The sequence below is a fragment of the Atractosteus spatula genome, chromosome 6 (assembly GCF_055471065.1).
Source record: "Atractosteus spatula isolate fAtrSpa1 chromosome 6, fAtrSpa1.hap1, whole genome shotgun sequence".
NCBI classification, from domain to species: Eukaryota; Metazoa; Chordata; class Actinopteri; order Semionotiformes; family Lepisosteidae; genus Atractosteus; species Atractosteus spatula.
This window is the reverse complement of record NC_142711.1, coordinates 5,814,890-5,839,826: the sequence shown is the minus strand read 5'-3', so window position 1 is coordinate 5,839,826 and position 24,937 is coordinate 5,814,890. Positions and strand designations below refer to the sequence as shown.

At 37.1% G+C, this 24,937-nt stretch overlaps 1 protein-coding gene across 4 annotated transcripts in view; it reads right to left on the bottom strand.

Annotated features, from left to right (window-relative positions):
• LOC148831729 (sickle tail protein homolog) overlaps positions 1–24,937 on the bottom strand; it is a 279,568-nt gene that overhangs the window by 134,710 nt on the left and 119,921 nt on the right. Inside the window, exon 1 of one of the 4 annotated variants that reach the window (XM_088918252.1) lies at positions 21,118–21,182. The exons of the other annotated variants lie outside the window; for them this stretch is intronic. The gene's annotated coding sequence lies outside the window, so the exon portion shown is untranslated. Of the gene's footprint in view, positions 1–21,117; positions 21,183–24,937 lie in introns of those variants that run through there. 4 annotated transcript variants of the gene reach the window in all.

Below are 24,937 nucleotides of genomic sequence, written 5' to 3'. Positions count from 1 at the left end.
TTTAAAAAGTGGGGATCAGAAGATTTAAGTAGCTCTTTCCAGCATCACAGCGTTGCCGGGGAATGATGTTCACATACATTTGAGACATAACCCTAGATTCCGCAAAGTCGTTTCAAGGATCGATCGCGTTATGGTGAAACTTCAACCGTTTTCTTGACACATTACAGCAAAACTGTGTTGGGGGGAATCACAGGGTGTGGTTACTGTGGTTTTACTGTATACTGTATATTTTATTAGCATTAGTATAGTATTAAAGTAGTATAGTATTAAAGTTGGGCCCTTTAATTAAAGCCTGACTAGTTTGCGTTTTCTCTGTGGTATTCCCTACTATTTGTAGAAAATGAAGAAATGTAATGTTTGAACATTTTAAAAGTCACCTGTTGAACTAAGCTTATATAATGAAAGTTAGCTCCCTTTATATTTGTATAAAGCACAAATCAGTGTGTACCTGTCAGTGTTTCATCCACATTCAAAGGCATTTTTTGTTCTAGGGTATACTCTTAAAGTTAGATTGCAATTTTTTTTCTGTGGTCTTGAGGGAATGAGGAGATTTCAGCTAATCTCGTATTCATTTCAAATAAACCGAGTTTCAGCTAGACCTTGTGGGCGGATCATTAATATTGCCTTTTTCTCTTGCATATTGCACAGTGCAATGCAATTAGTAAAGGTTTATTCCATGCTGAAAAGAAAAGAGACATGGCTGTGGAGCCTACTTCAGGTGTGATGTAATCAGATTACTCATGTGAAGCCATTACCTGACAGCAGGTCTGAAAGGGAAATTAATAATAATAATAATAATAATAATAATAATCTTTATTTTATATAGCACCTTTAAAGGTGGCTTCTCAGAGTGCTTTACACAATGACAACAGCAGCAACAACAATTAAAAATAAACAATAAAACATACACAAGCTAAACACGATGAGATTACGCAAAGGAGACAGTAGATGGTGGTACTAAATACAGTAGAAGCAGAGGGGTGAAGAATGGAACCAGTTCAGTAAAGGCTCTTCTAAAGAAGAAGGCTTTGAGTCTGGATTTGAAGGAGTTTAGAGAAGGTGACTCTCTGATATCCTTGGAGAGAGAGTTCCAGAGCTTGGGGGCATAACAGGAGAAGGCCTTGTCACCCATACAATGTAGATGTGCTTGGGGGACAGTAAAGAGAGCAGAATTAGAGGAGTGAAGCTTGCGAGGTGGGGAGTAGTGTGATAATAGCTCAGACAGGTACTGAGGTGCCAAGCCATGCAGAGCCTTGTAGGTGAGCATGAGGATTTTGAAGTCGACATGAAACCTGACAGGAAGCCAGTGCAAGGACTTTAGGATAGGAGTAATGTAAATTAAGATGACTGTAATCATGTTATTTTCTGCGATCAGTGGTTTGTGCATGAAACTTTTTGAATGCATCTCCAAGCTTTTCTCTTTTTGTGGATCTATGACAGTACCCCAGTTTGCAAATATCAACATTGCTCTTAAGTACACAATATAGTTCAGGTGGGTAGCTGCATCAGCATGCGTAGGCTGCAAAGGAACAAGTAATAGGTTTATTCCATGCTGAAAAAAAGAAGAAAGAAAACACAACGTTTCGGCCGTGGAGCCTTCTTCAGGTGTGAGAGAGACAGGGCAGTAGGCAAAGGTAATGTAGCGGGAGCACAAAGGCTGGGAGAGAGGAGTAGCGAGAGGCGGGAGCAGGGGACAGAAAGAGAGGCCAATCAAGCTTGCTGCCTTGTCTTTCTCAAACCTGAAGAAGGCTTCACGGCCGAAACATTGTGTTTTCTTTCTTCTTTTTTTCAGCATGGAATAAACCTCTTACTTGTTCCGGTACACAATATAGTTTGGTGGAAATGAATGCACATTCCTATAGTAACTTCGTGTGCCCATTGTGATAGTATATGAATTGGGTGGGTAATCCATTCATTGGTTTCCAACATAATTTCTTTGATCTGCATATTGTGCAAGAGGTGTCCAAGGTTTGTCAGCTTGCACAAGGCTTTGTACAACATGTCTGAGCTTTCCAAAAAATAATATGAGAAAAAGAGTTGCATGCATTCCTGCTACATTTTCATTGCCAGTCATCATCACAAAATTTGGAAATTACTGGGATCACCAGTTAATATGTTAAATGCCTTCCTGGTCTTGTTTGCCCCAGGTTTTTTAAAATCTATCGCAACAAATATGTAGTTTTCTACATATTTGTACAACTTAGTTTACATGCTTTTCAGTAACTACAGGTCTGACAAAGAAATAACTTACGTTTTAGTGGAATGTAAAAGTATTACAGCAAGCAAAAATGTACTGCTGCCTACTTCATTAGATACATACTTCAGCACATAATAGAAGACATTTTAAATAATAGGAATGGCCTCCAACTCCATTTATGTTTATGCATTTTAATAAAGAACAATTCTTTACACTGTAAAATACAATTGCATGTGTCATTTTAGGTTAGTTCTTTAAAGGAGCCAAATTATAAAGTAGTTGGTAGACATTTGTTGTAATTTAAAAACTATTTTTAAATTGTCTCAGAATATTCCACCCACATGAATGTATGAATAATTCAGAATGTGGGAAATATTAGCAAACTTAATGTAGCCAGATTTGTTCTGATTAACAAACGATAAAAATATTTCTCTAAAAGAAAACAAACTTACATTAATTTCCCTGGGACAGCAGTGTTGTTGACTATGTACGAAGATATTAGCATTTTTAAATTCACCAATAGAAAGGACCAGCCACAGCTAACCATTAATACACAGGTCTGAAGGAGACTGACATGTGTTAACAGACATATACTGTAGGATAGCTACAACTGGGAACAAGTACTTTTCCTCTGCATTGCATGACATGTATCTATTATTACAATATAAAAATAAAATAAATAAAGATCTTCCCTATTTATTCCTTACACATGCCATACTAGGAGTTAAGACATCAGCTGTTTCCTTTTGTTGCATTATAAAAAAAAACTAGTTACCACAAATAGAAACCTTATTAAACTGCAATTTCTAGCAGGGGAATTGAACTAGTGACATAAGGACACTAAAGTGAAGCACTGCTTCAGGTAGTGTTATTTGTTACCCACATATGGTGTGGGCAGTCTGAATGGGTCTGTTTTTCCGTGAACTGACCTTGACACTAATAGCAGAAACACGCAACAGTAAATGACTCCAGTGACTACACACAGCAGCAATTAAACGGGTTATTGTTTTATTATGTGGGAACAATGCAGATTTTTTATTAGGAAAACAGATGGAAAGTAAACTTTTTAAAGAAGGCCTGAAGACAATACAGAACTTCAGGGTTTAGTGGAGCACATACTATTGTTCAGGGCTTTGGCATGCCACCTATTTCCTTTGATTATATTCTCTAGGAGCCACAATATTCTTTGCTAACTTTACTGATACTATATGCCAGCGCAAAACTATAGTGTGACAGCAGCACAAGAAATCCACAACTTTCAGTCATGGAAAAAACATCTTAAACAATTTATCCTTCAGGGAAAAAATCTTTCCACTCACTTTTCTTTGCTCCTTTTTTAACTGGGGCCATCAGAATACAAAGGTATGTTCCTCTCATAGACATGTACAGTGTACTGTTCAAATTACCCACAATCTATAAAATGACCATTCAAGCAAGTGTTTGAAAATGAAAGTGATGTTACAGTTCTCCTTATGTTCCCTGTGCTTAGCAAATAGAATAGATTTTTGAATGTTCATATGTTAATGCCAGTTTGGTAATGGAAAGTCAAGTTAATGTTAAATCAGTTCTATTTAAACCCAGATGTTCAGCACAAACAAACCTAAAAAACTACAGTATATGCATGTTACTATGCATTTTCCAACACGCAACAGAAGTAAATCAGCACTTTAATGAAAATCCTGAAAAAAAGATATACTCTAATTTGCCATCTGCTCGAGTAAATGGGAGTAATATTTTATTTAACTGGTGCAAAATGAATTATTTCAATATTAGTTCAATATAAAAGACAAGTGGGAGAATATACAATAATGGTTTCTAACTCAGCAGTTTATGCTTTTTATTTTCCTGGTAGAAAAATGTCTACTAATGAATTTCAATAGCATTTTTATACTCATCTTTACTGACGTTTGCTCTCTGTTCTTGAGTACCTAATTTATATGGTTTATTTTTTAAAGGTCTTTGATTATTTACTTTCTATTTGAAAACCATTTCTTCCATTATACTGTATGTACAGTTTATTGCAGAAAGGTAGGAACAGATTTTAGAAAACATTTGTTGTCTCAAAGTTTCCATTGTCTTGATGTGTGTTCCTAAACATCTTATTTTGATGTAACAAAAGTTGTAGGCTCCAATCCAGTCTGAATACAAGAACAGATTTCTTTGAAATATGCAGGGAAAGGTCAAAACATGTTTTCTCTTGGTCAGACATGCTTTCAGATCAGAAAATGTTATGTCTATCAAAAGGATGTGGCACCATTCTGAAAGCTGTAAAAAATATGATTACACAAATATTTCAAAAATGCCACCACTCCTGTAGCATTGGAAATCCAATTATATGTATTAAATCGAATGCTAAAAACCTAAAGAAAATATCTTACAATGTCTACCCTGCATTCATATTTATACAGGTCAGAAAATAAATTTCTTTCATTTTGATTTGGAGAGTCTGTGTCTTTTTTTTCTTTTCATTATTGACTCATATTTTGTATGCTTACCAAATTATCTAGCTGGAAAAAAATAATAAAACACTTTTCCTGCAAATCCTCTGAACGTCTGGTCTTAAATGAGTGCTTTATACGATGAGAATCAGCACAGAACCTTCACTGGAAGAATAGCTTGGAAAATTACTTTTGCAGGCACAATATCATGACCAGCATAGATATGTAAAACTCTTCAGTACTCATCTTAAAGTCTGGCCTTTGCAAGGCAGTGTCGATGTTTAAAGGGTTTTTGTTTATTCATATGAAAGTTACTATCTGGGACAGGTGACACAATTAGAACTTCGTTAATATAGCAGAAATATTGTAAGAAATGATACTTTTTCTTCAGGAAATAACAGGCACTGTTTAACCACTTAAAAAGGAGTTAGTACAAAAATGCACAGATGTAATACAGTACTGTATATAGCCCATCACAACTTTTATCAAATGTAGTTCAGGTGGGTAGCTGCGTCAGCATGCGTAGGCTACAAAGGAACAAGTAATAGGTTTTATTCCCTGCTGAAAAGAGAAGAAAAAAAAACACGTTTCGGCCGTGGAGCCTTCTTCAGGCGTACCCTTTCAGTGTTAGGTCATTAGGGGGATTCTCCAAAACATCAAACCCAAAGAATTACAATCAATCAAAGACACATTCATAACAACAAGAACCAATATAACGGAAGATAAAAAATGATCATATATTTTGGCCCATGGCTTTGAGCGTTTGAGCACACTGTTTCATGTACCAGGCTGACAAAACAAACGCCCTGATGGATGAGAACAAACAAAAAGAACGACTAAAAAACAAAAAGTCATTGTCAACTGACTCTTGGAAAAGACGGTTCAAGACCTTGCTAAAAGAAACAAGGAAAAATATTATAAAGATGATAACATGCATTGTGGCCAGAAAATATCTAACGATTTAAGTCTTGTTTCAAAGACAATTCAATTCTTTTTGCAGTAAATTATGTTTATTTTCATTACTCTCAGCATGTAGGAGTCCCTTTTACTACATTTCTTAAAGATACGGTAGTAAAGCCAAAATATTAGCTTTGTCAATCATAGAAATAAAAAAAACCAAAGTGCTTCACTATTACAGGATATACATGTAGATTAATGTTTTCAGTACCACAACGTGGTATAAATAATTCAATAATGCTGTGACAACAGTAATAAGTCGCTTTCTGCTAATAGATTGACTTCTGTATTTCAATATATTAAGTCTGTGGTTAATTTAACTGAATTGTTTACATTTCCTTATATCTTTCTTCACAAACATAATCACAGTTGAATCAATTTTCCATCTTTGAAGAAGAAAAGCAAAAAATGTGGATAATTACTTTTAGACACATTAAAACAATTATTGATTTAAAATCTCTGTTATGAGTTTTTCTGACCTAGTTTAAACAAAATTCTGTTTTGCACTTAAAGGATATGCTAAACAGGTGCTACACAGTAAATAGGAAAGCCTCAAGCCTTGTGTTTTTTAGACCAAAATCGTTATAGACAAGCATATTTTACATTTTACATACTCTGTTTTTTTCAACAATTTAACAATCTTTATTTTATAGTTTCAGGGAATTTTAGAAATATCCACAGTCTCCATCATATTGTGATATCATTGCAAATGATCAAAATTACATCATGGTATTCTGAAACCAACCACTGTTATTGCTTCTGTATGTTTTGGACAAACGAAAATTAGCAGTTCACTTCTTTCGTAAACCATTTTTTTCAGATGCTTTTTCTTAGAGAAATGTTGTAAATGTTTGTGCAATATGTATGGTATTGCCTTTTTGCTTCAGGGAGAATCTGGTAAAAAAGAGGCTGTTTCTCTTCCAACCACATAACACACATGCCCAAGTAATCACAATTATTGCTTTCAGTATGCGTCTTTCCAGATGTTTAATCTACTGTATAATGATGCTAGAGCCTATATAAATCATATAAAGCCTTATTCTCAAAACACATACAGTTCCTTTGTATTCACCTTATAAAAAATGCCCACATTTTGGTGCTGTGAGGTTACAATCATGACACTTTTAAAATAAGACCTTATACAGTATGTAAAATATACCCCATCTACCCCAAAGTGATAAAGTTATGAAATACTGATAGTAAGTAAATAAATTAGATTTTAAAGATAATTTAAAGATTTTCTGTTGCTTAAGTATTCAGCCCATTTACTATGGTAACCCTCAAAGAGCTCAGGTACAAAAACAGTTTAGAAAGTCATAGAAACATGTGAGTGGAATGGTCTGTCTGTGTGTAATCAAAGTGGTCTAACTTGATTTCAGAGGAAGTGTAACTGTTTCTGCAATCCCCCTCAGATTGATACTGAATTTCAAACCACAACTCACATAGTCATACAAGAAATAGACCATAAAGACCAAAGAGCTTTCAAACCAAATCAAGGATAAAGTGGCAGAAAGGCACAGATCAGAAGAAGGTTACTTATCCCTTTGAGTACAGTGAAATCCACCATTAAAAAGAGGAATGTGTGTCATAACACTCAGACACTGCATATATCAGACTGACCTTCCGGATTGAGCAACTGGGCAAGGAAGAAAGCTAGTTCAAGTAGGTAGCGGCATCAGAGAAGAGAAGAAAAGAAACACAATGTTTTGGCTGTCTTCTTCAGCTGGGATACCTTCAGAAAAATGTTGTTTCGTTTCTTCTCTTTTCAGCATGGAATAAACCTTTACTTTACCTTAACTTTGAAGAGTTTACTGGGTTATGTGACTAAAAAAAGGGCTTGTTCATACGATATGTGAGACCTACTGTACACATACTGTATCTGGCCTGCAGGGGTAAGTGGCAAGAAAGAGTCCTTAAAGAGAAAGACTCATCTAAAATCTCAAATGAGATACATTGCAGACGTGTGGCAGAAGCATTTATGGTCAGGCATGACAGAAATTGAACTTTTTGGTGTGAATGTGTAGCATAAAAATGTCCGGAGCCGACCCAAAAGAGTGCAAAAGCCAGTGAGCAACATCCCAACTGCGAAGCTTGATGGTGGCAGAATCACTTTCTAGAGACGTGCCTCATCATTAAGGACCGAGAAGGAAAAATGGATGGTTTAAAGAACGGGTGAATCCTACAGGAAAACCAATTGGATCACCCGTGAATCTAAAACTGGGCCGAAAAAAAAAGTACTGGATGAGGCCAGGTCTTGATACGAATCCAACAGAAAATGTATGGTGAGGTTTGGCAATTGCAGTCAACGATCCCTAATACACTTGTCAGAACTAGAGTATTTTTAATAGAGCCAGGAAGAATAGACCAAATTACACCATCGCAATGTGAAAAGCAGATCAAGATCCAAGCCAAAAATAATGACAGTCATTTCTGCCAAAGGTGCTTCTTCCAAGTGCTGAATACCTACACAATCACTACTGTACATTTTACATTTTGTCTAGCTGCTTCTGTTGAAGTGATCTACTCTAAAATAATCAAGAATTAGAATGGATTTCATTTTCAGGACAGTTAATTTACGTCTCCAACAGTTTATGAAATACAGTAAAAGTCACAAGAAAGAAGCTGGCACCAGATTGCTCATATTATAAATATGTCCCGGCATTTCCTTGGGATTAGTGGAGTTTAATAATCTAATTTTAAGAACATTCTGATGCCTCATTAATCCTCCACAAAAGAGAGAAAGTACAGCTTTCCTGGATCACAAGCAGTGAAAAACAGGATAATTAATGCTCAAGAACATGAAGGTCTCATAAGGAAAGGGACATAAAATTAAATTGCATTTAAAGCAAACATGTGTGGGGCAATCTGCAGTTTCCACAAACTGATCATTAGTCTGACAGTTCTGAAATCCTATATTTTCAGTAAGCATACGTCTGTATTAATCCCCACTTAATATAGTTTACGATTCTTCACGTCAATCAAGCAGTATGGCAGTGGTTTCAAATGCCATAGTGGTTCTTAAAAAATACACTAAAACATAAATACAGTTTAAAAATGTTTATTATTTTCTAAGTACTTTCATATACTACGTATCAGTTAGAAATTATTATATTACCTCTGGTATGACTAACGAGGTAAGACTAACTTTTAATGTCTGATAACTGAACATCATTCTTTTCCTGACCTGTTTACGAGCTGTTGTTCCAACATCACTTACAAAGGCCAGTCAGGTCAGCTGTACAGTGATATTGTGATTTTCCTGTGATAGAAACCCTCAGACATTGAAACGCCAAAACCATCACAAATTAACCAAAAATCCTTGTAAAGTTCTTTTGTAAAAATGATGCTGTGTATGAAAACCTCGATAAGTTGCATGCACATACTATATAAATACATAAAGTACATGGCACATCACTTCAAAAAAACAATACAACTATAGTTATTGTTATATAACAACTATGTATTGTTATACAGTATACTATAGTTTTTATGTCTTTCAAGACCTACATAAAAGTTTCTTTAATTCTTCTGTTTATCTAGCTGCCTTTAGGAGAGATTCTGGTAAAAAACAGTGATTTCATAAAGATAAACAATTGGGCACTATGTTTAAGTACAGTTCCTTTTATGGCAGTTCAGTAAACATTGCTTTTTCAATCTTTCCCTGGAGAAAAGATAAAATAAGGCCTTTTGGAGATCAGAAAGACAGATATAACTAAAGACAGCATTGATGGTCATAAAGGATTATTCACATAACCTCTCAGGCACAACAACGAGTAAATCCAAATAAGATCCTAATTTGATTTTAAAATATGACCTGAATAAATAGCACTTTACCAAACAGCCTAGTGTTGCCCACTACAGTAAATCTGAAAACTGATAAGTTGGACATGATTTGCTGGGCAGACAGATACTGTATATCTGGACAGAAAATATAGGGAATTTAATGCTAATGTACATCTTTGTTACTTACTACTAGACTAATCTGTTTGTTGGCATTACTTTGTATGGTACAATCATGTATGGTACCAGTATGGCACAATCGTTTTTGTGGTAAGAAAACAAAAAAACCCACATTATTCAAGTATTATATGTTCCTATACTGTACATCCTAACTTAATCATTCAACGTGCAGTGCATTATAAAGTTTTTTGTTCAAAGCTGAGATGAATTCTTGAGGAATACCAGTGGCCAATGTAGATGGTACCAGTTTCTAAGCAGGCTTCTCAAGGCACAAACACCCTCCCAAATTTGGTCAAAAATACTGAATATATTGTGAACACCATTTAACTGAGCAGAAAACTGCCGTCCATATTTTAAGGATACACATACTGTACATTTCCATTAATTTGGGAATCGGGTACATACCTATTTTTTTAGATATGTCATCTAGAGTCATGTGAAAGTAAAATATTTGATAGTTTCGAGGTACTTGGTAGCAATCACTTTTAAAATTTCTCTGTACTGTCTATATACTTTAACAGTGAACACTTTCTCAATGCACTTACTACTGTATAAAAAGGCAATATCCTTTGCACTAGTACTCTTTTCTTGAACCAAAAACATTGCGCAAACAGTCAAAGTATAAATGTTTGCTATACTGTGAGCAAAAATGCACCCAGCCTAAAAAGTCATTAATTATTTAAATTAGGTAAGGAATTACTGCAGTGAACCATACCAGACATAAATTTGAAATAATTCTTGCCATGAATAGGTTTGTAGTGAAGTTACGCCAGTTGTCAACCCTTGTCACAACTGTTTGATTATTTAAAAAAGGATGCCATGAATGGCTGGGAACTCTATAACAGTTGGCGCCTGATTTAGAAATCCCTTCCTCTCTCTTAAAACCTGCATACTTCTTAATCTAAACAACACTCAGCATTGTGCGGGTCTATAAAAAGAACAGGAAGTTTAAAACTAAAGACAAATCTATAGAAAGCTCTTCATTTCCAGGCATTGTGTGTGGTTATAGTCTATTGAAAGCCTTGCAGTGGGAAACTTTCTTCCTTTTGCTTTTAATGCTTTCTTTTCACTGGCTTGTACCTCAGAATTATTAATAGGGACATCATGATAGTGTAGGTAACACATATTTTAAAGTAAACATCTATATATTACCTGGTATTTAAATTTGCCTCCAACCTATACTAGTGAATTTATTTATTATTAATGATGTTCATGCAATTTTTCATTGGCCACCAGATCACTGATTATAATTTTCATATGATCTGCTCATTTTCAGCCCCTTTGTCCCGGTCGTAGTCGTAGTCGCATATTAAGTAAGAAGAACAAAGCATATTTTTCTGTCAATAGATTCTCAACTCTTCCTGGGGAATACCAAGGACTCTTCTACAGAGAGCAGACTACAAGGGGACATGATAAAAGTGTTATTTTTCCTTAAGGGCACTGACAAAGTCAACCTAGTGGACTTCTTCAGAAAGAACAGTGACACACGAACTGGAGTGGACAAGTGGAAACTGTCTGGAAGTGCATTTAAAACTGGGAGCAGGAGACACTTCTTTACCTTAAGGGTTGTGGAAGAATGGAACAAGCCACCCAGCCAAGTTGTTGAGCTGATGCTCTGGCTTCTTTTGAGAAACAGTTGGTTGTGGTTCGATGAATTTACTACTATGAAACAGGCTGGATAGCCTCCCTTAACATTTCTCATGTCTATAACCTCTCTTATGTTCTTAACTCCCAAAGGTGTTCTCACTGTTTACACAGGACCCCAGATTCTCATCCACATCCGTAACTAATGTACCCTTCACAGCACAAACAGTAATACTCTGGTGGTTTCATCAGCAAATTTGCAAAGCTGGACTGGTAACAGTGTACTAACATTTGCCCTTCGTCTAACAGTCACCTGCAAGTAATGACATCCTGCTGGCATTGGAACAACAATAACTGATTATGTGAGCTGAGACAGAAAAAGATTATGATTCCTGGGAGAAAAAATAACTGACTGTTCATTTTACCTTATACAGTATACAACGTTTCGAGTAAGGTTAAATACATTTAACTTAAACCAAACATAGAACTTCAGAAACTAATCCCGTCTCCCGCTTTTATTATATTGGTTGTAAACCACCTAAATTCTCAGACAAAGAAGGAGCTTTTGACATCTACCAATGAAAAGTAAATATCTCCCATATTGGATAAACTACTCTGAGAGCCAAAGTTGAAATTACACTCTTGTGTTAGTTTACATTCCTCTTTTCAGTCTCTAGCATACACACAAAAGTACTCAGTACTAGTCCTAGGACAAACCTTCAGCATCTTCAAGGCCATACTTTCAGCTCAGTGATTTAATTGCTTAAAGTACTTTTATCTCTGTACTTATTCACTCTGAGAAAAGGGTGATGAAGGAACTAAAACAAACAACAAGGAACATACAGTAGTGCAAATAGAGTGTGGTTTAAGGCTCTTGTAGCAGATTTTGGTCAAAAATCAAAAAGGTTTTGAAAGTTTGAAAGTTAAACTAAGTTTGTGAAATTTCTAAATTAAAATACAAGTTGTCAGTTGCCATGGTGTATATCTCCCCAAGCTATCATGGTTACAATTTGGAGAATGAGACATACAAATTCTCACAAAAGTGACTTTTGTTTAGAAGAGTCTTGATTGTCTTGTTTTGCGTAGCTGGTGCTGAACGTGTCACTTTATATTTTCATCCATTCCAGTTAGTGCTAGTGAAGAAGCACAAGAGCATTAAGAATCGAGCACAGCTTCTGCACTTCTCAATGTAAAATCGTATAAACATGTGTTTTGATAGGATATGGTTGTTATATACAGTAGTTCGCTCAAAGTGCATAAAATGATATGGCATAAGAATGGTTGGTAAGTCAAAATACTGTAAATGTACTGACAGTAGTGATACGTTAGAGTAGAAATTGTATAAAAATGTTTTAAGTGTCTACAAGTGAAACACACACAAGCCTCATTGCTTTAACTTAAAGTACTGGGAGAGTAAACTCAGCTCCTTGGATAAGTGTGTAGTATGTTTTTGGTCATTTTCTTATTGCAGGGTGAACTGCTGCTCAATAAGTATGGAGGCAGTTTTTGGACATGGCCAGACAAGACGTTTCTGTCCCCTTCAGAATTCATTCTGCTGCTGCCATCATCAGTTACGTCATCAATAAGAAAGGAGCCAGTTCCAGAATCGGCCATGACACTGCCTCACCATGCTCCTCTGATGAGGTGGTGCAGTTCTTCTCTTTCTCCACATGTGTGCCTATCTGTCTCTCTGATAAAGGTTTATCTCTGCCTTGTCTGCCCATAAAATGTTGTTCCTGAACCGTTGTGGCTCATCTTTGTACTTCTTTGCAAATCCTGGCCTGTTTTTCTGTTTTTCGTGCTGATGAGAGGTTTGCAGCTTTCAGTGAAGCCTTTGTAATTCTCCTTCCAAAGTCTTCAGTGCACAGTGAATTGAGATGCTTTCACCCCTGCACTCTGGAGATTGTCTGCCATCTCTTTGGCTGTTATTTTAGGGTTTTTATTTGCAGATCTGATGATTTTTCTGTCAGCAACTGTTGTCGTGTTCTTTAGATGACCTGGTCTTTGTCGATCGCCTAACTCCTCTTTGTTTTTCATGACATTCTGTATTGTTGATTTTGCCCAATCTCTCTGGTTCTAACTGGAAATTTTCTTTGCTCTCATTGTCGCAATTGCCTTCTTTTCCATAATAGACAATTCTGTAGTCTTCATCTTGGGTAATACTTAATTAACACTATAATTTCTAAATTGTAATAGACAGAGCCAAAAAGTAAAATCCAAAGGCTGGAACCAAGGTTTTGCATTCACTGCTCTTTTATATTTTAACAATTAATGCATCATGGAGCACCAGAGCAATTAATCACCTGTCAGCCATTTGTCCCAAGACTTAAGCTCACCTGAAATGGGGGATTGAACCCAACAAATGATATTGTTCTTAACATGACTAAACATGTATGCAAAACATGTTATACCTAGAAACAAAAGCTGAAACTCTATACTCTTGCCTGAAATACAACTTCTTACTATATATTGGGAACCTACTGTATCTGATTTATAAAATATCACGTTTAATATAATGGCAAACCAGTTAAATTGCATCCATCCATCCAACCATTATCACAAAGCAACTTCATGCTGGTAAGGGTCACAACAGCCCAAAGTCAATCTTGGAGACACAAGGCACAAGTCTGGTTACACCTGGGACAGCATGCCTGTGCTCTGGTGTGCACACACAGGGATAATTTAGACATTAATGCACCCAACCTGCATGGCTCGATTAGTTCTCCATGTCTGGATGCGGACCACATGAAAACTCCAGACAGAAGGAGCCACAGTCCGCAATCAAACCTCAGACCCTAAAAAGTCTTCAGTTTGAGCATTCAGTTTTGGAATATATTATGAAGTTCATAAAATGCTTATAATGTTTTTATTATTTCACAAACCAGGACACCATTGGAACTATAGTTTTGAATATGGAATTTTTGCTCAGACTTATTGTTATTGATTATTGATAGGGGACTAATCTTGAGGAGATCAACAACAACATGCTACGATCTACATCAAAGACTGTGCTTTATTTAAGACTCCTACCATAAACTTTTAGGAATTCAAGTACAATTTAAACAGATGTACATTTAACAACCAAACACAAAGCACCACTACAAACTACTGAACAATCACTTGCTTAATCTAAATTGATCTTTAGTACATTTTTGTTTTAAAGTCACTTTAATTTAATTAAGACATGATCAGCAATAGTGAGACTTAGATGTGGCTTTGCTGTCTCTGTATTGGACTGGATGTAAGAGACATCACCAGCAATTACAAATTAAACTTTCCTGCAATACAGCATTGTTATCCATTCTTCAGTACATATATGTTTTTTCTCTAAACTCTTAAGAAATGCAGACTACCAATTACAGGGGCTCTTGGTGCAGAGCCAAGCAGAGAATAATCTGTTTTCCATAGAACGTTATCAACAGATGTTTTTTTCTCTACAGATAGGCCAGTCTTTGTATCCTAGAGAACGTCATTTAATGTACACTGTATTTATATAGGGAATTTTATGAGTTTTTGTAATTTGGTCAGAAAGGAAAAGTATAGTACATTTCTAACAAATAAAGGATGTTTTATCTTCAGCAAAGTAAAAACAATAGCAAAAACCTCTTTTAAAGTGCTGATCTAAAAAAAAAGTATACACATTATAAACAATTATATTATAAACTATAGATATGATAAAACATAATATGAGATACCATAATTTTATTCTTTCATTATCAATAATCAAAAATACACAATACCATGCTCTTAGTCTCAAGTGTGATCTCCTGGGATTCCATTTTCACTAAAGGTTGTTTTATTACTGTCTGGTGAAATATCGATCTGAGGGTGGCAAACACATTTACTGTAGCATCAAATTATATGGGTGGACAAAAATAGGAGAAACATGAAAGTCCTACTTCTTTATTCCTTTCACATGACCAAATTAATTCATATATATTCATAAATATGATTATTATTGATTGTCACATTCTCCGCATGCTCAAGTGGATTTCCCCCACTGGGAACTCAAGTTTCCTCCCACCTTCCGGGGATGGGTCGGGTCACATGCTTGCTAGGTGATTGAGGTGTGCAAATTGTGCGGGAATGTGCGTCCTGTGACAGACACCAGTCCTGTCCAGGGTGCAGGCCTCACCTCTGGCCTTAGTTGCCTGGAAAGTCCCTGTACAGCAGCAACACGTACCAGGAGTACAGTAAGTGGCTTTCTGACAGTGGGCTGGTGGATGGATCATTTTTGACCGGGACCAAAAAGATCTACAACATGACACTAATGAGTTTGAGAAACATACAGCAAGTGTAGGTGTCTATCAAAGAAAAAAAATTAAAAGGTATTTTAATTTTAGTATTATTACACTAAATTGCCAGTCTACAAGGGTAAACAAATAATATAATAATAATTGCCAAAAAGGCAATATTCAGCTATGTATATGGATTATATAAATTCTATATAAAATAAGCACAAAATGTATTCCTTCACACAGTGTGTTAACCTCATTTAAAACAAGAATTTATATGTACAGTATTGCTTCTGGGTTTTATGTAATACAGGAAGTATTATGTGAAAATGTGTAAAATGTGAAGCCTGACAGTAGTGGTATAATAATCACTTCTTCATCTCTTTCTGGGCATTCCTGGTGTTATGACAAGAGCAGGGAGGGTAAGCTTTCAGAGATGAAGTAATCCAGTAGTGGCCTCCAATAAACATTCTCAGAATGAAAAATCTAGTCTGGAATAGCTATCATGGGTCGACACTGTATTGTACACATTGAAAGAGATTACGTCTAAAACCCATATATAGTTACACCTTATAGTCACACATCTGTCTCTGTCATTTTAGCCAGAGCAGGTTGCCTTGTGAGTCCTGGAGACTTTCAGAGGATGACTGGAGACCACATGCTCCCTGTATTAGGTGATAAAAAATTAACTCTTCTACCAGTTTAAATTAAATGAAAAGAGCAGTATATTAGTCCGGATACAGAGACTGACGTACATACAGTACCTACGGAGTGAATACAATAAATGCATTAAGTCAGTCCCTGAGATTAAGGCCCTGCTCTCTGATCATTCCCTCCAAATCCTTCCATCCAGCTAGCACCGTCCCTCTTAAACATGGGGTTAGAGTCCCAGCAGCTGGGATTCGTATTAATGGCAACTAATTACAGTTACTGGTCGTCTGCTAGGATGCACAAAAAGCATATGATGCACACAAGTACATGTACAGTACAATACAATATACAATAATAAAGTTCGTCTTTCAGTATACTGTAACTATGTACTGTGTTGCCCATTAGTGCATATTAAAACCTAGGGACCAGATTATAATGGGATATATGGTGTACCAGAGTTGGTATGTATAGTTATTTAAATCCTCTGGTACTTCGGCTTCTGGAATTGAACTTTTTCTGCAGCAGCAAGGAAAGCTGGAACTTTGTCTCAGAAGCAGATAGAGTTTTTAGATGCTACCCCTTTTACTTAGCTGTTTTATGTGGGTGAGACACGGCTGTTGCAGCCTCGAGCAAGGATCTTTACGTAGATTACACCCGTAAAATACTTATCAGACCGCTCCAGTGAAATACTCAGCAGATTATTTCATTAAAAATACCCATCAGATTATGCCAGTGAAATACCCATCAGATCACTCCAGTGAAACACCTGTCAGATCACTCCACTGAAATGCCTGTCAAATCATTCCAGTAAAATACTTATCAGATAACTCCAGTGAAATACCTGATTACTCCAGTGAAATACCCATCAGATTACTCCAGTACAGTATCTACTGTAAATGGGTGCAAGTATAAATTGCTTTGGATAAAAGCATTAGCCAATTACATTATAAACAATATAATTTGTAAAAGACACACCTGAGGGTCATTAATGATGGCCTTTAAAAGGAATTAGTTGTAACAGATAAATGTAGCTGTAAAGTATGTTTATTTGATTGGTGAGTGATCTTGTTACCCAACTCTTTAGCAAGGACTATGGCATGAAATCTAGCCAGAGTTCTACAAAGACAGCAGGCACTTATTTTCTCCTTTCTTGTTTTAAACAAACGATTGACTTTGTGAGTATTCTTTGTGCACAAAGAGCAGTTTGTTATTTGGGGACTTCAAACGGCATGGCATTTCTATTAGAAAGCAGTTTTGTCTCTTACACTAAACCACAACACACAAAAAGCCTGTCTGAGGTGCAAAGAAAAGCACATTAAACTCAGAATAAGAATGATACACAGGTCTTTCTTGTTCTTTAAAAAAACAGCTTTCAAGCCTAGCAAAATGCTGTGCTTTACTACTGTGTCTTATTAAACAACCAAGAATCAGTCTGCTAAAAACATTGACACCATGTTGACAGAAAACTGGTGCGATCTGTTATATTCCTCTTTCAAGCGTCTGCTGATCTCCAAACCTTCAATTCCTACACAGCGGGCTGTCCTCAGGCATGCAGTGTTTTCCATTGTCTAGTATTAATGCAGCTAACTTTCTAATTGCACCCTCGCTCCAAACCTCAGCCCATGAACAGCTGTTGCACTGGCTGTGTCTAGTGCAACATCTTAAGTACATGCCAGGAGAATTCTGCTCTGGTTCCTCTGGGGTATTCATGCTCATTAGTCACTGTATACCAATTAAAACCTCTGTCAGCAAACCAAAGGAATGTGACAGAGCACAAAGCCAACCAGGAAACCTCTTTCACAAATAATATGGATCAAAAGCTTTGTGGTGTGCTCTGGGTCTGACACAATGGAGTTGTGCACATCAGCATTTGGATATGCATTTGATTTTCAGTAGCTAGCACTTTTTAAAGCCACCTTATTAAACAGATTACACAGAACAGAAAGTAGCTTGGGCACTAAATGACATTTTTTTTGGACTGGAACGGTGCTTAACAAGAAGCACATTAAGTATGACTGTATGATCTATAGTTTGGCATATTCGGCATCAGAAGGCGAAAATAGTTACATAAATGCAAAGAACAGGTTCAAGGGCCTGGAAAAGAGTTATTGTCAGAATAAACAAAGATACACTCAGTGACGGAGATAAGGAGACACCGTCTTTGAAAGCTGAAAAGGTAAATTCCAGTCACCACCGAGGGGAACCTATCTTTTGTGGACAGGAGTCACGAGAGTCTGTGCATTCAAATCAAACTATGGACAGAGGTGTCGCAATTCTTTCCCTGCCACCCGACAAAAAACACACAGAACACAGTGAATGAAAGATACATTTAGACAACAACTGACACACCACAGTAACTTCATGTCCTTCAAATCTGTTTGTGAGTCCAAGAATAGCTCACAGTGCCTTCATTCAGCATCAACGTTCTTATTTCCAGCAATCTGTACGATCTGTACTACCTGTGATTTAAAATGGGTTGGCAGATAGGTTTGATCATTTTTCTTTCAGAAGTTTAGTAGGAAGCTTACTGCATACAAGCTTACAAGCATAATGCAAATCATCAATCAGCAGAAAATGATTCTTGTCTTCAAAATACCACAGTACTGAAGAGCGCAAGAGTAATACTTATTTGTTCCTCAGTCCTGAGATAACCTTTCAGTAGCTCTAGGCATAAATCACAGAACATGCAGAGGTGAAAATCTTTTGTTTAAATATCTTTATAACTTGTCTAAATGTCTAAACGCTTTGTAGAAACTTTGTCGTGGTTTACAGGTACATATCAGTTCGAAGCACGATGTTTAGACAGTCACCAAAAACGTCAGAACTGGAAATCGCCTTTTTTTTTTTACGTTATAAACGTTTTGAAAACAGCATTTATACTGGAGGCAAAAAAAAAATTTGCCCTAGGCAACTCGCCTAGCTGTAACCTGCATTCAGCAAATAAGCACCCAGACATCCCGGAGAACACCAGCTGTGTCAAAGCAAACATATTAAAGGCTGCGCGTAAGTAAAGTGAATCTTTCATAATTTATTGCCACAGGCGTGTTTATATAGGATATTACAAAAAAACAACTTTCTGATAATCTAATTAAAACTAATCGTTTCATGTGGACAACGAGGTGTGGGAAGATGGACTTTAAATCATCTTGAATTAGCCGACCTCAGTCATAATGTAGTTAATAACTACATTATAAACCCTCGCAACCCATGGCTGGCTTCTCATAGGATAAACATCCATCCAGGTTCGGACAGTCACTTTAGGGTCACGATAAGGATGAGCACAGTGGGACAACACCCTGTATGGCCCGCCAGTTCATTCCAGAGAACACGGGGAGAAATTAACAGGCAGCAATCAATTTCCAGTATCAGCAGTTGTTCTTAATATCTGACAGAGATATTTAAATATCCCGTCCCCTTAATCTTAATATTAAACCATGTATCTGCCTTGGCGCTCGCAGTTTCTCTTCCTCAAACAGAACTGGACAGCAAGCAGTGCATTTTCTGAAGATTTAGGGAGCACCTACTGTACGCAGTTAGTGTACACCCCAACTTTCATAATCCCAGATGTACTGTATAATAATAGAAGATATTCTGGCTATCCCAGAAAGAAGAAACAATTTTAACTTCGGAAACTGAAATAAACAACAGTTAATGTGTAGAGAAAGAGGATCTGTAAAAGAGAGAATTATTAAAATTTCAGAAAACAATCATATCATCAACAGATAACTTAAACTGAAGTTAACTACGGATACGGTTGTTCTGTTTTATTGAAAACTGATTCAAAATGAGCAGTGCAGTAGTGCTGGAGGTACTTTAATCTCCTTAAATGGTAAGGTTGATATTCCATAAGGAGGGCTACTCTGCAGACTGTGCATATTCCCAACAAGCTATAAAAAGGGCCTATAAAGTAGAAAAAGATTTGAACTACAAAACAGGGACCTGTTGAAGAGGGAGTTGTCCACGCTGCCATTGTTAAAAAAAGCAACAGTGTAACATAATGGAATGTTAATTAACTTAAAAACATTCTGTATTTACTTGCTGAGATCTGTATTGCACCAAGTAGCATTATTATTACAATCAGCACAAGTTGCTTTCGTTCAATTACGAAAAACACATGAATAATTCACATGTATGTATTTTTTATTCATATACTGTATAACTGAGTCGCATTCTCATCAGGAAGAAGAATTCATCTCCATCTAGGCAATTTCAAACCAGCTTTTTTCAACTAACTTCTGCCATTGTTTTACAGGCTTAAACTTACTGTACCTTGGTACAGTACAAACTAGCATTAAAAATGTATATTAGGACTGCAGTGCCACTCTGTCATCCTCAGTACATTTGTGCTTTTCTGAAGTAGAAGCAGAAAAAAGCCTTCCTTTACTGATTATTGGCACATTCGTTATCAACTTAGCAATATGACATTTTACAAGCAAAAACACAAATGTAGGCATTTTGTGACCTCTGCTTTCTCAGTCCTTAAGTGTTTGCTTTTTTTAAGATGCGGACAAATAAACTGCTTTTGTTGAAGTTAAAAAAGGTGGAGACATTTAGAAGTGAAATTTAAAACCTTAAAAATCAGCATGCCAGGTCCTTAAATATGAATGAGTTTAATAAAAGAGGCACTGGCACAACGTGAGAGCAAGCTGTTCTTACTATGGGATTATCTACACATTTCTAGCATTACAGAACAGTTTCAAACACAACAGAGAATGTGTGTGCCTGAAGAACAAACCCCATCAGTAATTAATCACATCTATGAACAGCAGTACAGGAGCAAAACATTTATCTCATATCAATATTATAACACATAATGACTTCTTTACTCCTTTTTTTATATGCCAGATGACTAAAATTGGGCCACCGAGTCTCATAACATGACGGTTTAGACTTCAGCTTCATTAGTCTTAAAACCACTAATCTGGTAAGGAGCCGAAGTGTCCTTCTTGAAGCACTGCAGAAAAATGAGTTACGTGTTCGAAAAACCATGCGCAAGTTCCTTAGCACATGAATTCCTCCAGCCCCGACCACAAGCACAGGTGGTCAATAACGCAGACCTCATGAGAGTCTGGGTGGTGGGTCACTACGTACTCACCCCCTTTTGCTGGTGCTGAATTGGTTACAGGAGCCCCGCACGATGCAGCTGTTGAACAGAGTCCACCCTGCTAGTTTCAGTTTTACTTTTCTCCCCCTCCAGAAGCTCCCAGAGCTGTCTTCCCCGGCCGGTGATCTAAATCATCTCAGACGCTGGGACTCTCTTGCCGCCTCCCCGCCCCCTGCTTGACCTGGCGCGGGGCACTTGTTCAGCAGCCTCGGAGGATGAATTTTTCATGAAAGGGGAGCGTAGCCGGCCCTCCCCAACAGGTTTTTTGTAATCCTAGTGATCTACACCCCTGCACGGTCCACCTCTGCTCCCAGCAGTGTGGAGTGTGTCAGGCAGGGCCGGGAGCTCCTTGCCAGTTAAAGGGAAACATATGCAGGATTTCCTGCTGTGGACTCCCACTGAGGCACAACTTTAAGGGGGTGTGGAATGTACTGGTTAAGTCCCACTGTTTGCGGATATAAACAGAGCGAGAGGTGGACCATGCGAAGATGAATGAGCTCCTGACTCCAGTTCAAAGCGCTGCTTCTTCATTCCTTGAGTGAGAAATCACCTTTTCATCACCTTCCTCTACCGCCTACCCCCCCCCCCCCCACCAATCAAGCCCTCAAGGGGAAATGTTGACAGCGCTGCTGTTACTTACATTCTTACTCGGCTCAGGCTGGAGACTGGGCTCAGTCTGCAAACGGTAGCAAAAGGCTGTTCGTGCCATTTCCATATGTGTAGAATATATCTTTTATTTGAAAGTTTAAAAGTGAAGAGTGAAAGAGTTTTGTCCCATTTTAGCTTATTGCATCTTTTCTGTTTGCATTCCCGAGTAAACAATTATAGTATTTCTTCGCTCATTAGTGCAGTACAAAAATGATGGAATAGTTGAAGGATGGGTCACAATGCTGTATAAGCCCCTTGGACCTGTAAACACTTTAGAAACTTTGTGCACAGTGTTTGTAGCACAGCTCAGAGAGTCATTTTCACTCCCAGACTGTAAAAGCACCTGGACAGATACTGTTCCCTCATCCTCATAAAAGTTTCATCTCTCGGGTTAGTGCATGTACCATATGCCACTGAAGACAACTTCACCATATCTGTAATTTATACTGAAGGCCTGTTTATGACAGTAGAAGCCTCCAAGGAAACCCAGTTACTCTACCCTAACTATTTTCAAATGATAACAATTCTAGCTAGATGTGTTGGTTTTTTTAAATTAAACATTTACAGTTATTCACAATTTATGTTAGTTAAGAGTTAAGGAAATAAATATGACTGGGGATTAAGTTTTTTTTGTTCAGTAAACAATCTGTTGGTCATACACATTCAGATTAGGCAGAACAAAACAAATCTTTTCTATAGGAAGCACTCCAGTCTATAACATCCTACACATTGAGCCTGTCAGGACTATGGCTTGTGCTTTAAAGGGTTTAATAATTCAAAACGGGAATGTGGCACATGGTTGTTTTTCTTAAGGATTTCAAAGCCATGTCAATCTAAGGTCTGAAACTGTTACTTACAAACAGGTTGGAATTATTTTGTCTCGTTTTATTTCTTCTGGCTTACTCTGCCCTTTCTGAAGACTTGATGTGGGGACCTGCATCATTTACAAGATATTACATGCAGTTCAACCAGCCTGAATATAACCATGAGTATGTTGTTCTAAAGCAATTTGGTCTGACTAAGACAGTGGAATATACTTTGCAGTGCTCATAGCAGCAGTGTATCTCAGGGGATCATCTATACTAGCCCTCACAAGTGAGAAATTAATAAACGTTCTTATATGTTGATTCTTTTCTCTATTTTTGTGATGTTTGAGACTCCCTGGAACTGGGGCAGCAATATCCAAAGAGCAGGAAAATCCTGATTTAATATGAACTTTTCAATTCTCAGAAGCTTTCTGCCTCTGGTTATATTGCGAACTATTATTGTATATTTGTCTTAACACAGATTTTCATAAGAGGAAATAATTGCAAGAGAAGGGTATATCTTTTTACAGATCTAGAATCTGCTAAGGGACAACTCTGACAGTTTTCATCTAGTAACATGTCAATAAGGTCCAAATAAGTGCATCTTTGTTAAACTCACCATGTAATTGTGTGTCTGAGACAATGCAAATGGTCACTGTGTCCATAAATATTACATTCCATAGCTCCATTGCATTAAAAAGACCAAACATTTAACTGAATAGCTGTATAAGAAATGCTTCTAAAGCATTCAAAGTTGAGCAATTTCAGCAGCCATTAATTTCCCAGTAAGCCGAATTCTGTGGTGTAAAATATTGTGCTCTCCCTCCATTAAAATGGATACCAGAGTTCCACGTTTTTCCTTGAAACTTTGAATATGCACATAGCCAAATACATATCAGTCAAATACATATTTTTCTTTTAAAGTCCAGTATTTTTTCTTTAATGCTTAAAATCTTAAAATAAATATGAGATATCTGCAGTTTCACATCAAAATTGTGAGATACAGGTTCCTCAAATGAACATGACATAATTAGGTTGCAGAATGGCAACTACAGTCACTAAATATCCTCGGTATGGACACAGATGGGAAACAGAGAATTGTAGGTTTCTTTTTAATGCAGCCGAGCTGACTGATCTAGTACAAATCCACCCTCAGGAGTATCTAGATCAACCGCTCTATTGTACCAATAGTGCTATGCAAAAGAATGTCTCTCAGAATTAGATAAATCTTTATATCCACCAGATTACATTAGTTGGACAGATTTCATTAAGAGACAGATCCATTATACGCCCCTTCCTTCTCAACAACTGTTACATAGTTGCTGTGTCACTCAGAGAGGCATTCTAGAAACACCTAGAACATTCTCGGAGGCCCGAAGTTTCTAGAACATTCCACGAAGCCTTAAGCATCTAGATTATTCTCAGATTCCTGAAGCTTCTAGAACACTCTTTGAGGTCTAGAGCTTCTAGAACATTCTCAGATTCCTGGAGCTTCTAGAACATTCTCGGAAGCCTGAAGTTTCTCAGACTGTCTCTGAGGCTCAGTGCAAAATTCACACGTGTTTGGTTCTGCATCTTTCCCTCTTCGTCACATCTTCCAGAGGTTGACTAAACTCAGTGACTCGCTAAGGTACATGCTTTGTGTTGTTGTAGCACATCTTTGTCTTTGTCCATGCGTGTTTTCTAGTTATTTAGTTGCTTTTCTTTCTTCTTTTCCCTTCATATTAGTTTTAAATATTTCATCCGCACTGCAACATTATGCAATGCAATAACTCTTTTATCACCTGTAACACCAGTATCAGGTTTTCTGTTGGTATTGTTTGTCTTCCTTTTTTTATTGTTGTTTTGGGCAGTGCCGTAAAACAAATTTCCCCCAAAGGATAATCAAGTTTGAATTTAATTGAATTCAGCCAGTACTGTATTCATTTTCCGTCATGTACTTTTGTGACTTGGCTGATTTACACAGTGTAGGTATACCCATGGTTTATTTTATGGTAGCGCAGTGTTTGTAATCTGCAGACAGTTTAGGCAGGGACGTGAAAAAGGAGGACTGGGTGTCATTCCATAATTTGCTATTCTTTAACTGTAAAATAATTGTACGTTTATGATCGTATTTGGACTAAAAACATCAATGGCCAACAGGCAGTGATGTGACTAAAAGACTTTCTAACCAGTGCGTAGGTTGTGATGTGCTCCAAAGCAAAGCAAAGTCAATCATGTACAGTAATGTCTGCGTACACGGTTGTTAATGCCATACATCCATCCGTTTTCTGACCTGTTTATTCAAATACAACATCGAGGTGGTGTCAGAGCCTGTCCCAGCAAGCAGTGGACCGCCTATCCAGTGCAGGGCAGAC